This window comes from Melozone crissalis, unplaced genomic scaffold, assembly GCF_028551555.1.
Source record: "Melozone crissalis strain CALT ecotype California unplaced genomic scaffold, PUWL_Pcris_2 ptg000108l_1, whole genome shotgun sequence".
In the NCBI taxonomy this organism is placed as follows: Eukaryota; Metazoa; Chordata; class Aves; order Passeriformes; family Passerellidae; genus Melozone; species Melozone crissalis.
The window spans coordinates 312,025-326,772 of record NW_026535885.1 but is presented as its reverse complement, the minus strand read 5'-3'; the positions used below and the strand labels follow the sequence as shown (position 1 = coordinate 326,772).

The 14,748-nt window shown below is 50.4% G+C and overlaps 1 protein-coding gene across 1 annotated transcript in view; it reads right to left on the bottom strand.

Moving 5' to 3' along the window:
• Positions 1–14,342, bottom strand: part of WASF2 (WASP family member 2) — a 32,555-nt gene extending 18,213 nt beyond the window's left edge. Inside the window, 1 exon segment of the mRNA XM_054292337.1 lies at positions 14,264–14,342. The gene's annotated coding sequence lies outside the window, so the exon portion shown is untranslated.
• Between the last annotated feature and the right edge of the window lie 406 nt (positions 14,343–14,748).

Here is a 14,748-nt window from a genome sequence, read left to right as displayed (position 1 = left end):
GTCGTGCTTTACGGCACTATTTACGACAGTCGCGCTTTCCGGCACCTTTTGAGACAGTTGCGCAGGTTTTTCTTGCCCATCTTGGGGTTTTTCCTGGTTTTTTCTGGCCAGTCTTGGGGGGTTTTTTCTTGGTTTATTCTTGCACATCTTGGGGGTTTTTTCTTGCCCGTCTCTGGCGTTTTTTCTGGGATTTTTTTTCTGGGTTTTTTTCTTGCCCATCTTGGGGGGTTTTAAGTTTTATTTCTAGGTTTGCTCTTGCCCATCTTGAGGTTTTTTTCTGGGGATTGTTCTGGCTTTTTTCTGGGTTTGCCTTCATGATCACAGCAGTGCTTCCTAAGGCCATGGGGACAGCTCTGGTGCCCCTAAGCCCAGCCAGGATCCAGCAAACTCAGGGATTAAATTAACCCTGGGGAGCACTGGGGACGATCAAGACAGGAAGGGCAGGACGGGCTGTGGACAACCACCCTGCTCTCCCAGCAGCTTTTGGATATGAGGCATTTTAAAGCAAAAATTCCTCTCTTCCGAGCAGAAGGACGAGGAGCTTCAAGATTTTAGGAAGGAAATCTGGGACCTGCAAAAGGAGCGAGTGATGTCCCTGCAAGAAGACTGTAAGACCTTGCTTTTTCCTGGAGTGTTTGGAGGGTAGGATAGAGATAACAGCTAATGGGCTCCTGTAAAACCTACATGCCTGGTGAGTAGGTGGGACAAAGATTAATAGTGTGGATTTGAAAATAAGTGGTGTATTTCAAAAAGCAGGAGTCAGGTGGGGCAGAAAACCAGGTGTGCAGAAGGGGCAAGGCGTGAGAGCAAAGGGGGAATGGGGAAGAGGAAGCAAACACTGGAGGCAGCACAAGGCATGAGCTGGGGGCAGGGAGGAGACACAACAAATAAAAGAGGGACAGAGCTAGAAAAGCTTTCTGGAAGGCTCATGCTGTTACTCTTTAAGAGAGTCATTAAGGAGGTGACTGACAGCGCAGTGCCAAGCACGGGCCATCCAGAACCACTTCACTTTCCGTGCTCAGGCCATGACAGCACAGCACAATTCCACCCCGGCTGGCCAGCCTGGTCATCAAGCATTAGTCACTGTCACACAATGACCACAGACCATATATTATAACTAAATCCTACCATTCAGATGCAACTTAAATGAATTGCAAGGCCGAAAATCCTTATCTTTGGGGCAAAGATAAGTGTTTCTATTTGCTTATGAATGCTGGAGATTAGATTTCTTTTGGGAGTGTAGAGTTTTGGGGTGCAGACACTGTTTTTAAAGAAGCTGCAAGAATGACATGGGCACAGGGGAGCTGCCCTGATCCCAGTGTAACAGGAGAGGAGATCAAGTACGTTAGAAGTAAAAGGAAACTGCCTCTAGAAACAAAAAACTCCGCAACAGATTTCTAATGAATATGGAAAACAAAGAAAGGCATCAAATTGAAACACAGCGAGAGGAAAAGAAGTTCAGTGATCTCTGCTGGCTGGAAGAGCCCTAAGGAAAATCCACAAACCCTGCTGCATCAATCCACGTTCAGAGGACTCATCCTCCCAACCACTGTGCTTCACACCTTCTTAAAAACAAGGAAACAAATGATTTTCCTCTCCCACTAGAACCAGAGCCTTCCTACCTGCTCCCAAACACTTCCTCTGAAGCCTCCAAGTCATGACTTGAATCACAGAGGGCTCCAGGAGCCTTGATGATGTTGTGAGGGCAGTGACTAAAGGCCCAAGCATCTGAAAGGCCCAGCTTTGCCCCGCAGCTCCTTTCCCCTTGCTGCCCCACCTACACCTGGGCATTGCCAGGCTGCCTCATCATTTCCCTATCCCAAAATGCTTACACAGGCTCTGCCGAGCCCTGGCCTGCTCCAGCCCAGAGAAAGGTTTGCTGAGCACAAAAAAGCCCTGGAAGCTGAATTCACTGCTCCCATTCCTACTGATCCTCCAGCCTCAACTGGCACCTTGTTTCCAGGATTCACGGGGGTTTTGCTCCCCATCATCCTTCCCAACAACTCCTGTCCTTTCTCACTGCACACACCGTGGTCTTGGATGCCTTGTGCTTTTCCAAGAAAGCAGGATCCATGAGTGGAGCTTCTTCCCCATGGCTGCTGATCTGACACCCTGCTCCTGCCACAATAAGCTCTCACCTTGAACGTCCTGCTCACCAGCTTTTAAGAGGATTCTGACTTTAGCAATTAGTTCTGTAAATATTCTTGGGCACTGGGGAACAAGCGTGGCCCAACACAGGCTCGAAAAGGGGGGAAAATGTGTGACTTGCAATTCTTGCCTTTCAGAATCCAGCACTTTAAGCAAAGCTGAGGTAAATCCAAGATAAGCGTGCTGCTCCAAGATTTCTTATCAGCAAGGCATCGACCGCTCTCCCCGTGAGCTCTGCTGCAGCAGATCACTCAGGAATCCCAGTTCTGGATTAGAATCAAGTACAATTGGTTTGTTTCAAACAAGAACTGCCAGTCCATAAACCCCTCGCACAAAGCTGTGTCTTATTGACTATTTTTAATAAATAGGGCTGGCACAGTAAAATTGAACAATTGCTAGGAACAATAAAGGGAACAGACTTTGATTACAACTCTTGAGAAGCAATACAGGGATGTTTTAGCATTGAGTATTTGCTTTCCAAAGCGAGTTCTGTCAACTGAAAACAGCAACTCGGAGCAAATGCTCCTTAAAGAGTGTTTTGGAGCAGAGCAGAAAACAGCACTGCACAGCAAGAGAGGAACCAGAGCTGTTTTTTGGGGTTTTTTGTAGAGCAGGCAGATAGCACAGTCACTGTGGTGGTGCAGAGGAGAAGGCAGGCAGGACTCCAAGGCGAGCCCTGCGGATGCATCGCACACAAAGAGCTGTAAATAACAGGTGAGGTGGAGGGAGAGATCTGGCAAGGCTCTCCTCACTGGTATTTGACCAGTTAGCATAGCGTTACTGGGAGTCACCTGGGTAATTCCCCGCTCAATGTGACACACAACCTCTTAGATCAGGGACCATCTGCAAATAAATCTGGACCCCAGCAGTGAGATCATCTGTCATAGTGTCTGGTGTAGCACAAAGCACCTAGGGAGGGCAGAGCGCTTTTTTGGGGGAAGGGAATTTAGGCTTGATTTCCAAGTACGTCAGGGTGACCAAGCACCCTGCCCTCGGCAGGGCTTACAGAATCCTCAGCCTGGAGACAAACAGGCAGCGCAGTCAAGGAGACCCAGCCTTGAGCTGAGCGCTTTGGAGAGCTGCCTCTAGGAGCGCCCATCGGGGGACTGGCCACACCAGCAGGTCTGGGAATGAGGGGGAAAGGAGATAATCAGATCTGAAATTCCCATCAGTATGAAATAAGACTTAACTCAGTAGCTTGCCAACGCAGACCGACTGTTCTTTCTAATGTCTGTGACAACTCTGCTTCAAATTTCAAGCTTCTCTCAGCAGTAACTACTCCCCCGTGTAGCTGTAATGGCCAGAAAGAGACTGGCTTTTATGTAACCCCAAAAGACTTGCAGAAAGGGAAGCAGCAGCCACACACACACACACACAGGGAGAACTGAGGGGGAAAAAAAATCAGCAGAAGGCTCTGCTGAGTGCTCAGGGCTATATCCAAGCTCACAATGCAGCCACAGAGAAGTGGGATGCGGCAATCAGAAATGCTCCAGTTCCACGCTCCGAGAGAGACCCAGCAATCAGTGCTGCATCCGAGCAATAGGGAGTGAAATTATAGAGCAAACTGCCATGTGATGCCACAAACTACTCCATCCCGCCAGCTGTAACAAGTATTCATTCCCAAAAATGCATCACAGGCTCATCTGTCATTACCAGCCCAGCCTGCCAGCAGCTGAGCAGGAGTCAGCAGTGAAGGGCAGCTGCAGGGCTGCTTCCTTTCACAGTGCTCTATTCTCCCAAAAAACCACGGGGGAGAAGGACGGGTAAAACCCCCCGGGCGCAGCAGAAAACATTGCCCACCATCTCTCAGCAGCCGGTGGGATGGGAAGCACACGCTGTGTTTTCACCCACCATCACACAAAAGCTCTCCTGAAGCAGGATCTACTGAAAATGCAGGACCTTTGGGAGAACACACTTAGCTGATCACAAAACCCCACATCCACGAGCCCTCTGTGTACTAATAACGCACTTCAATCACCAAGTGAGGAACTCTGCAGGCCCAAGCTGCCGGTGTTATGAAAGAGATGTTTGGGCAATACCGTGGGGCAGGGGCAGTCGGCGCTGCCCTTTTCCCACAGCCACGTTCCCACAGCGGGAGCGCCAGCCCTGATCCCGCAGCACAGCCAGCATTGTACGGCGTGCAGTCCTTGACACAACCAACATCCAGCCCGCTCCAATCCCAGAGTAAAAATAAACCTTTTTTTTCCCTCCCCTGCCTGTCCCCCCCCCTCCAGTCTGCTGGCTCTGAAAAATGCAAAAGAGGCTCAGAAAGCCATTTTCTGCGGGTTTTTTTGTCTGGCTCATGCATTATCATCATCATTTACTGCCCTCAAGGGGATTGCACAGGTGTGACTGAAAATTTGGCTCTTCCTTTTAAACTTTTTGTTATCAGCTTTGCTGAAGATGATCTTGCTGGAATAAATACCAGGCTGCTCTCCTGGAGAGGGACTCGCTCAGAGCTGTTGTCAGAAATCTGTCTGGGGGTGGAAGGATGGGGGTGTCACTAATGGGGAACATACAGATCCTCCTGGCTTCTGCTGGAGCGCTAATAGAGCCAGCAGTTTGACCTAGACTATAATTTTTTTAATTCCTAAGAAACAAACCATTGCACTAATTAATGTTTCCATTCATTTAGCTGAAAAACAAGTTAAACAAAGAGGGTCACCTGGTGTTCCTATCAATACCTGACTAGGATACAGGCAGAACAAATGCATTTAAATAAAACTCTAGAAGAGACGTGACAAGAGAAAGGCAGTTTAGCTCAATTAAAGAGAGCTGTCACAAGGATTTGATTCTCAGAATATAGAACTATTGATTAAACAGGAATTAAAGCTCCAGAACAGAAAGGTTTCAAGGTCTTTGCTGTGAGGGTGTACATCAGGAGAGAGAGGCAGGACTCCTTCAGCGCCACAACAGCTCTGGCTTTGTTGCTTCCTAGGAAACAGGAGCAGCAAAGGGAGCAGAATGCTCTCTACTAAACCTGTGAATAATTTGGGCAAGGATACAAGGTCAGTGACAACACAGAGCAGCATCACGAGCGTCAATCAACAGGTAGCTTCGGTGTACTTGGGTATTGAAAGCACACAATAGGCTCTAAAACATTTCAGGAGTATGATGGGAGAGGTCTGGGCAGGTTTCAGTCCTAGAATCCCACAGTCCTAGAACGGTACAGGTTGGAAAAGGCCTTTAAGCTCATCTTGTTCCACTCCCTGCCATGGCAGGGGCACCTCCCACTGCCCCAGGTTGCTCCAAGCCCTGTCCAGCCTGGCCTTGGGCACTGCCAGGGATCCAGGGGCAGCCACAGCTGCTCTGGGCACCTGTGCCAGGGCCTGCCCACCCTCACAGGGAAGGATTCCTTCCCAGTTTCCCACCTAACCCTGCCCTCTGGCAGTGGGAAGCCATTCCCCCTTGCCCCATGTCCCCCTTCAGCTCTCCTGGAGCCCCTTTAGGCACTGGAAGGGGCTTTAAGGCCTCCCTGGGGCTTCTCCAGGCTGGACGCTCCCAGCTGTCCTGGCCTGTCCCCAGGGCAGAGGGCTCCAGCCCTCGCAGCATCCCTGGACTCGCCCCAAGGGGTCCATGTCCCGCCTGTGCTCAGCACCCCACAGCAGGGTGCAACAGAGGGGCAGAATCCTCCGAGCCGCAGTCAGCACCAGCGCTGAGCTCACTCCACAGGCTCTGGGAGCAGAGACAGCGTGCAGAAGGGAAGGCAGGCAGCGCCCCTGGCCAGAGGTGCCCTGCAGGGGCAGAGGAGCCCCTGGCTGCGGGGAGGGCTGCGCAGAGCCCCGGCACCGCAGGGCTGCTGCTGCCCCTGCATGCCGGCCCGAACGGCGCTAATGAGCACAGCCTCCCCGGGCACAGGAACGGCTTGCGTCTGCCGCACTGACAAAGCCGGCTCACAATACAGCACCGCATTCTCATTCCTGGGCAGCGCTCGGTAATTAATATGGAAAGAGAGGGTGTGCTTTCTTCCCCCTAAATGACTTATTCGTTAAGTTCGAGCATATTTTAACCTTCCTTTTCAGCAGATAAACTCTGTCTCATTTGCAGCTAAGCTCAGCCTTCCCTTCTTTGCCACACACTAAACTATTTTGATTAATGAAAGAGTAGGAACAAACCAGTTCCAAGTGTTTTCTATAGAGCTCAACTGCTCTTTCAGTTTCAACTCACGCCTAGATAATTATATCACAGCTCTGAGTGCCCCCACCCTTCTGCTGCACTTGGGGAATACTGGAAAGATAAGTCTTTTCTTAATTATTAAATGTAAATAGCTCATTAAATATAATCCAATTACTTTAATTGTAAGAAAAAGGAAGTAATTACAATATGTACATGTATTCTTGCCTGAACAGTTTTAATATCTTAAATGAATCTTTGCAGCATTAATATTTTAAGTCAACCTTTGACATGAGGGGAGAGGGAAAAAAAAGGACATTGACTCTCTGATATTTTCCAGAAGTGTTGTATCTGCTGGGATTTTGGTCACAAAAAACCAAGAGAACAGCCTCGAGCATCTAAGTCAAAAAGGTTCATAAACAGCATCTTAATAAAGTCAAAATAATACACAGGCTTTCCATTGTGGAGGGAAAAAATAAATATATAAACATGATGCCACATGAAGAGCCTGAATATGCTTTTGGGATCTCAGGAGCCCAGCAAGATGGGCACTCCTGTGAAGGTGGGAGAACAGGCAGGATCCCATCACACCAGCACCAAAAGCCATCGCGTACCTGGGATTTTCCAGGCAGGTTTTCCCCACACCTATGGTCTGTCCTGTTCAAGGGTAGGGAGAGGAACCAGGGCTGGGGGAGAAGGGGCTGCTCCACATGTGGGATTACCCTGCTCTTCCACGGCAGTGTCCAGTGAGGTGATCCCACAGAAACGCTGAATGCAGCGTTTGTGTGTGCACAGCCATCTGCGCAAGGCGCAGGCACGGCCCAGGATCCCAGGCTGCCCTTTGGGACTTGCAGCAGAGCTGCAGGAAGCTGCGAGGAGCAGCCCTCTGGTTTTGCTCAACAGCATGACAATCCCTGGACTCACTTTCTCCATCCCTGCAGCCAGCGGGACTCAACAACCTTCCAGCAGACTCCAGCAAGGCCCCACTGCTTCCATCAGCCCCCCTGGTCTGACAGAGAGGGGTCAGGTTTCAGCTTGGCTGTGGTGACAGATGCCTGTGAAATCTCCCTGGGACAGGCAGAAAAATATTCAGTTTAAGCTGTAGTTGTTTCCATTTTGCATGTTCTGAGCCCAGCAGTGATCTCACCTTACGTAATCTCCAGTGCAAACTCCAGGCTCTGGACCATCCAAACCTATTCAAGGGTGTTTGAAACCATAAAATCCCAGAATGGTTTGGCCTGGAAAGGGTCTAAAAGCTCATCTTGTTCCACCCCCTGCCGTGGGCAAGGACACCTTCCACTGTCCCAGGTTGCTCCAAGCTCTGTCCAGCCTGGCCTTGGGCACTTTCACAGATGGGGGCTCTGTGCCACGGCATCACCCCCCTCACGGGGAAGGAGTTCTTCCCAAAATCTAACCTAAACCTGCTCTTTCAGTGTGAAGCCATTCCCCCTTGTAGCATCCTCCTGGCCCTTGTCCCCAGTCCCTCTCCAGCTCTCCTGGAGCCCCTTTAGGCACTGGAAGGGGCTCTGAGGTCCCCCTGGGAGCATTCTCTTCTCCAGGTGAGCACCCCCAGCTCTCCCAGCCTGGCTCCAGAGCATCTCCATGGCCTTCTCTGGACTCTCTGGCAGCTCCACATCCTTCTTGTGTTGGGGGCCCAGAGCTGGATGCAATACATCAGGTACTGGAGTACATCACTTTATTGAACTGATCTTTTTGGGAAAAGAGAGATTAGACCATATTAGGCATGCTAAGGATGCAGGCCTTTCTAGCCAAGCTTACCACAAGGTCTATAATAAGCTGCTTTATGGAAACCTCTCATGTGAAGCCAGCCCCTAGATGTAACCTCCTTGATACAATACTGAATTCTCAATAGCAACCAAAAGGCTATTTTGTAAAAGTTAATTACAGCCGTTTTTAATTTAGCTTGCAGAAGGGAAGCGGCCAGTGATTTCATGCTGCCCTAGACAGAAGGTAAAGGTTTTCCACAAGCTGTGTTTATAGCTCTGTGCTTTCCTCCAGCAAAGCACCGGCTCCGCAGCTGCTGGTATTGAAAGAACAGGATCTGGGTGTGTGCACAGTTCTCTCTCGCCTGGTTGGGTTTTTTTGCAGCTGCAAGGCCAAACCCATGCGAGTGCGTGTGTGCTTTTTCTTACGGTGACAAAGGCAGGGCGCCTGAAAGGGAACTCGCTTCCGCTCTGGCAGGCACTCAACCATTCGCTGGGCTAAGGGGTGGTCGGGGAACTTTCACCCACCCATTCAGCCAAGGCCGCTATTCCCCCTCCCTCCCAATTAAATCCCATTTTTTGCACTCCATGCATGAACTGCAGCCACACCAATACATCAGATATTGTGGCTGATAGCCTCCTCTGAATGCCACTTAAAGCCCTCCAGTGCGGAGCGCTCTGAAAGCAAAGCATCGCTCATTCTCTGAGCCACAGAAAGAGACTTTCGCTGTAGAGAGACCTGAAGTAAGACTCTAAGTAGTAGGAAAAGGGCATCCAGAGAAAGAGGAAATGAGAAATTAAAACCACATTCAATCTTATTAGTGGTAATACAATAGGTCAACAGGAGGACTTTGCACAACTCCACAGCACGGGAACAATTTATGCAGAACTTGGAGCACTGACACCAGCAAGTTTGGAGTTCACCAAAACCAGCAGATTTTGTCAGCACGATTTGAAGCGCCCAGCTGGGAGGGGGCTGGAGGGGGATAGTGCCTCCATGCCTTGCAGGGGAGTGTGCTAGGAAATGAAAACGTGAGGAATACTCCCGCTCCTCTTTCTCCATCTGAAACATTTTCTCTCTCAAGGGATTTCCAGCATCTTACGAGCACAGCCTCTTTGAAGTGCTGCAAAGTGGCATTGCTCATCATTTCAGTAATGATAGTAAATAAGCTCCAGTATTTTGTTGATCCTTTTCCTTTTGCTTTACAAACAAAAGGTCACAGTCATTAGCCCAGTTTGATGAGCGGGGAGAAATGGAGGCCTGGAAGAGGCAGGTTGTTCTGGAACATGGTTGGGAACACCAGTGAATGAAGAAAAGTCACAGCACTTTGGACCAGCTACGCTGGATCACCCAGCCTCCAGATACCCCACGTACTCTCTCCACCATGGCCAGGCATCAGATGCAGCAGAAAAGGGCATGGGGACAAGGCCAGCACAGAGTTAGAGTTCTCCCTGCTTTTCCATGCTGCAGCACCCCACTGTACCTTAAAATCATGTGGGAACAAACACTATCATTCAACTGTCCTTCACAGATTTCACTTCCCTAAACTGTCTGATCAGTTCCTTAACTGATGTATCCATGAGATCATGGGGCAGCAAATCCCATATTTATCATGTTAGGACACTTCCTTTTATGCCTTCTACTTCACAATTAGGGGATTTCAATCTCAAATCTACGTGTGGCTTTGCTTCACAAAGGAGCTGTTCAAATAAATTTGTCACCATTCACATAAAACAAGCCCTTCTGAGTAGAGGGTTTGCAGGCTGCATCTCCAAGGCCAGGTGGACAGGCCTTGGAGCAGCCTGGCCTGTGGAAGCTATGGCAGGAATGAGATGAGCTTTGAGGTCCCTTCCAACCCAGACTGTTCTGGGTTCTGTGATCAAACACAAGAGAACACTCAGCTCTTAGGGAGCACTTTCAGTATGGAGCAAAGGAATAACTGGTGGTTTAGGTTTGATTTACAGCAGCAGTGAGAACAAACCGTGTTTAGTGGCTGGCTCTGTGTGTGACCCGTTCTGGATGGGCACTGCTTCCAACAGCAGTGCAGGAGAACCCAGACCCCACCAACAGGTGAGCAGGGACCTGGGCACAGCTCACCTGAAGCAGTGACACAGCAGCAGCCGCCCAGGCAGAATTTCCAGCCCTCAATGCCAACTGCTCTGCCTCACAGGCATGCCCCGCCTTCCTCTCTGGGCACCACAGCATCCCCTAAAGCACCACTTCTCCCCAAAAAGGGTCTGGGGTACTGCCGGGGAGAGGGGCTGACAGAGGAGGCACTGAGGGAACAGAGCAGGTCACCACTGACCCATCTGTGAGAGATCCATCGAGCTCCTGGTGCTCTGAATTCCTTCACCAAAGCCCCTGGCAGAAGCATACTTGAGGTAGCTGAGCTCCAGCACTGCTCCAGCAGCAACCCAACACCAGAGAGCTTTCCTGCAATTTCAGGAATTAGGGCAGGATCTAGATGAACTATTTCCCAGGCCCATTACTGTGGGGAAAGAGCCGGGATGGAGAATGTGATTAGCAGCTCACGCTGCTTGCTCAAGAAAATAATGTGGAAGTTCACATTTAAGTTCTTCTGGGAAGGGACCTCTCCTCCTCCTGCCTCCCAGGCAGGGAAAAAAATATCCTGCAAACCTTCAGATGGAAAAAGAAATGTCATATAAATGAGAATTAGGCCTGAATCCGATCACCTTCTACCAAGCGCTCCCTCCACAGTGAAGCCTGATCTGCCCCCCATCCTCAAAAAAGAACCAACATGTCTTTTTATTACACAGAGTTGCAAAAATACAAAAGGAAGTAAATGTCACCAGGGTGGTTCTGTTCTGAGCAGTCATTTGCTTATTACCCAGAAGCCACTGCTACATGCCTTTTTTAATCCCGTGTTTATAAATACCTAAAGTATTTAAATAAATGTTAATCTGCGGTAACTAAGGCCCTGATCTCACAAATATTTATCCTTGCACAGTGAGAATAAACACTCAAATACACAAATTTCTTACTACAGATCCCATTTCAGCCAGAGTGTTGTTGAAAAAAGTAACACACCAGAAGACAGGCTGGGAAAATAGCTGCATTTTGCCTTCCCGGGTTTTCACAGCGTGTCACTTTGGGGCTGTTTCCTGTGCATTTGTTGTAGAAACGGTACAAAGGAGCGAGGGCAGAGCGGAGCCACCGGACAGGGCCGGTTGTGGCTGCTAGAGCCTCAGAAGGAGCTCTTGGCAGCGTTTTTTCCTGGTGTCCCATTCTGCATGAGGACAGCAGGAACTTTATCCACAGCACATGCAAACACAATCGCTATTCAATCCCTTTCCTGGTTTGTGACTGACTCATGAGCAACGTATTTTGCTCAGCTGAATGACCGAGGGCTCAGTATTATCATCAAACCAAACAGAGGCAAGCCCAAAACCTTGCATCTAAAGTTATTAAACATTTTGAGTCCAGAAAACCCACTGAGAGAAAATATCTAGAAGGATTAAAGCCAAGTCTTAACACTTGCTGAAATCTTCTTTATTACAATCTGTCAAAGAAAACCTGAATTTTTGAAAAACATTAATCCTACCAACCTTTGTTCTTCTATCACCACAAAAATATAAAAAAATAAACCCAGGAAAGGGATTTGTAGCTGCAACTTTATGCACATGAGGCAATAACTGAAGTTTTAACCCCTCCACCTACACACCGTGATTATCTAACATTGGTGAATGAAATCAACTTTTCCTAGACCAGCCCTGAAGAATGAGATATATTCAAAGCACGCTGAGAAACTGGGTGGGGACTGATCAGAAGGGTTGTATTCCTTGTCATGAATCACTGTCTGCAAATACCTTCTGAGTTGTAACTCACAAAAATATACCATTTCTGTGTGGTGTGTCACATTAGTCATAGGGAAACCAATTTTATACTGGCATGAGCCATCAGAAAGGTTTTATTTCTGTAAATTAATGGAATCTGGGACATTTACTTTTTGATCTCATTACTAGACAAGACAAAAAAATCACAGTTCTTTTTATGACCAGTAGAAAATATACAGTTTAGGGAGAAGTTTACACTGAGTTCACCCCTGGAAGTTTATCCTCACTCAGAAGGCACAGCAAGGCTTCACCTCATGTCAGGTGGGCTACAAGGGAGCGGCTGTACCCACTCCTCCAGGCTTTAAATGGTGCAGAAATCAAGGCTTTGGGAGGTAAATCCCAGAAAGTCTGGTCCCACCACCACCAGCACACCCAGGGATAACAACAGTGACAACTGCAGCTTGAGCCAAGCTCAGCGTCAGGCAGCTCCTGCAAGCTCAGGTCACGCTCTGTCACTCAAACTTCACGTTCTTTAAAAAGAAATAAAGCCCCCAAAGTGCCCAGGACTTTGTGTGTGGTGAGCTCTGCCCCAGCGCTGGGATAACGCTCTGGACACGAGGGGCATCCAGATCACTCCTGGACTGTGCTCTCGTGGGGAGATGGTGGCTCTGGTTTGTTTCTAACTCAGCCTGGGACTCACCCACGAGCTGGTTTCTATGGCAAAGCCCACTCAAGGTCAGCAAGGGACAAATCGGAACGAAAAGTGTCGCAACGCCGCGCTCCCAATCCCTGCAGCACAAACTCCTGTTCAGCAGCCACTGAGTCTGCAGATGCACAAAATGGGTGGAAAACATAACTGCTGCCCTTCCTCATGTCACCGAGGGTGCAAGACTCGGTACTTCCCACACAGAGGGACTTCCCAGGCCTGTGAAAGGGTCCCTGCCCGGGCACGGCTGGAATCAGAGTCTTTAAGGTCCCTTCCAACCCAAACCACTCCATGATTCTATAAAAGCAACAATACTGCACTGGTTTTGTCTCAGGGAGGCACATCCGTACCCCTGAGCTGGCTTACAACATCTTTTAATTTCAACTTCTCCCTCTCACGAGTCTTCGGGAAGGACACAAAAGTGTGAGGGTTACAGAGGGCTCCATCAATTATGACTCGGCCTGCAGCTGATGTATTTAACAGAAGTTTTTTTAATCATTATTAATAGAATTTCATGTCCACCAGCATCTGCGGTGCTGAAAGATTTAAGACTTTCCGTGCTTCCTAGTGCTGAACTCCCAGCATTAGCACATCCCTGAACCCCACCAGTGCTCTGACCTATGGAGAGGTGCCCAATTCTGTTGCTGCCTCTAAAGACAGCAAAACAGCAAGGCCAAATGTGAAACTCTGACAGGGAAATAAAAAATCCGACCACAGGAAGGTCCTTGAAGTCAAGTGACGGCTAACAGGGAGAAGCTGCAACCCTCACCTTTCTCAGACTACCTGTATCCCAAAGTAACCCCAACAGTAACCTGAACACTGGTGAGGTACAACCTCAAGGACATTCCAAAGTAACTTATTTCTTCTCTAGAAGAAATACAGTCTGAGGCCACCAGGAGGTCAGTGCACTAACCCGAACTATCCAACCATACCCAAGCTTTTTTTCAGGTTAAAAAATCCCCAACCCATTTCCCTAAGCACGCTGCAGCACCCATGGGGGTGACATCAAGCAGTTGTAGGTTTCATGTGCTGTGGATGGTTCATAGACAAGGGGTGACACACGCACCTAGAAGTGTCCCCAGACAGATCGAGGGGTGCACCCAGCAGTGGGGCTGGAACACAGGCAGGACAGAGAGGATTCCCCCAATGAGGGCACCCAGCTCCCACCCAGATAGGCTCTGGGCACAGATACAGAGAGGTTCTCACAAGTCCCAATGTCACACTCGGGCAGCAAGTGTCTGCAAAGGGAGGGACCCCTCTGCTCCCCGCGCTGCTCCCCCTGGAAGGGACCCTGCAGCACCGCCCTGGTCCCTGGGTCCCCAGCGTGCCCCGCTAGGCCAGAGCTGCGGGACCAGCCCAGGGCAGCAGGGACGAGCCCAAGGCAGCAGGGACCGGCCGGGCCCCGGGACAGCCCCGCAGGGACATCTCGGTCACCCAGCGCGGGGCTGGAGTACCCCGGGCAGCCCGCCCCAACGCCCCGATCCCCCCGGGCCGGCCCGGCCCAGCTGCACACCCCGCACCGAACCGCGGCCCCCGGGAGGGGCTGGGGCAGTGTCAGGCCGGGGACGGAGCCCCGGACCGGGACGCAGCCCCCCAGACCCCGCCCGGGACCGGGCAGCACCGGCTCACTATGTGGCAGGAAACACCTCCCGCTTTAACCTCATTATCCACTATTTGGCAAGGGCCTTGCGGCCCACTCCAGCGCCTCTGCCTCTCTCTCCCGGGAAGAGACGGCCCGGGGGGGCTGGGGAGGCCCACTCGCCCCTGTCGCACTCACCCTGTCCGCAGCTGTCCCCTCCGCGCCCCCGATCTCACTACCACCAAGGCGGGCCGGCCCGCCCGTCCGCCATTCCACGGCTCCCCCTCCCTGCCCCGCCGGGCCCTCGCCCCGCCTCCCCCGGCCGCCGCGCCGCCGCGCCATTGGCTGTCCGCCCGCTGATGCTGCCGCGCCATTGGCTGCGGTTCGCTGTCCATCAAAGCTGTCCTACGCCACTTTCGTACGGAGCTGGCGCAGCGGAAGAACCGCACCCAAGCCGGCCGCGCAAAGAGAGTAAATAAAGAGAAGTGTACCATGAGGGGACATAGACGGGGGGAACCCTGGGCGGTCTGGGGACAGATTACAGGGACAGAGGGAAGAACCGGGCCACCAGTCACAATTAAGACATCTTACAAATATTTTTGTTCGTTTACGAAAGCCATAACTTGATATTCTTCCAAGTGGCATTGGAGGAAAGGGCTCTCTGTCACTTCCGCACCTCCCCC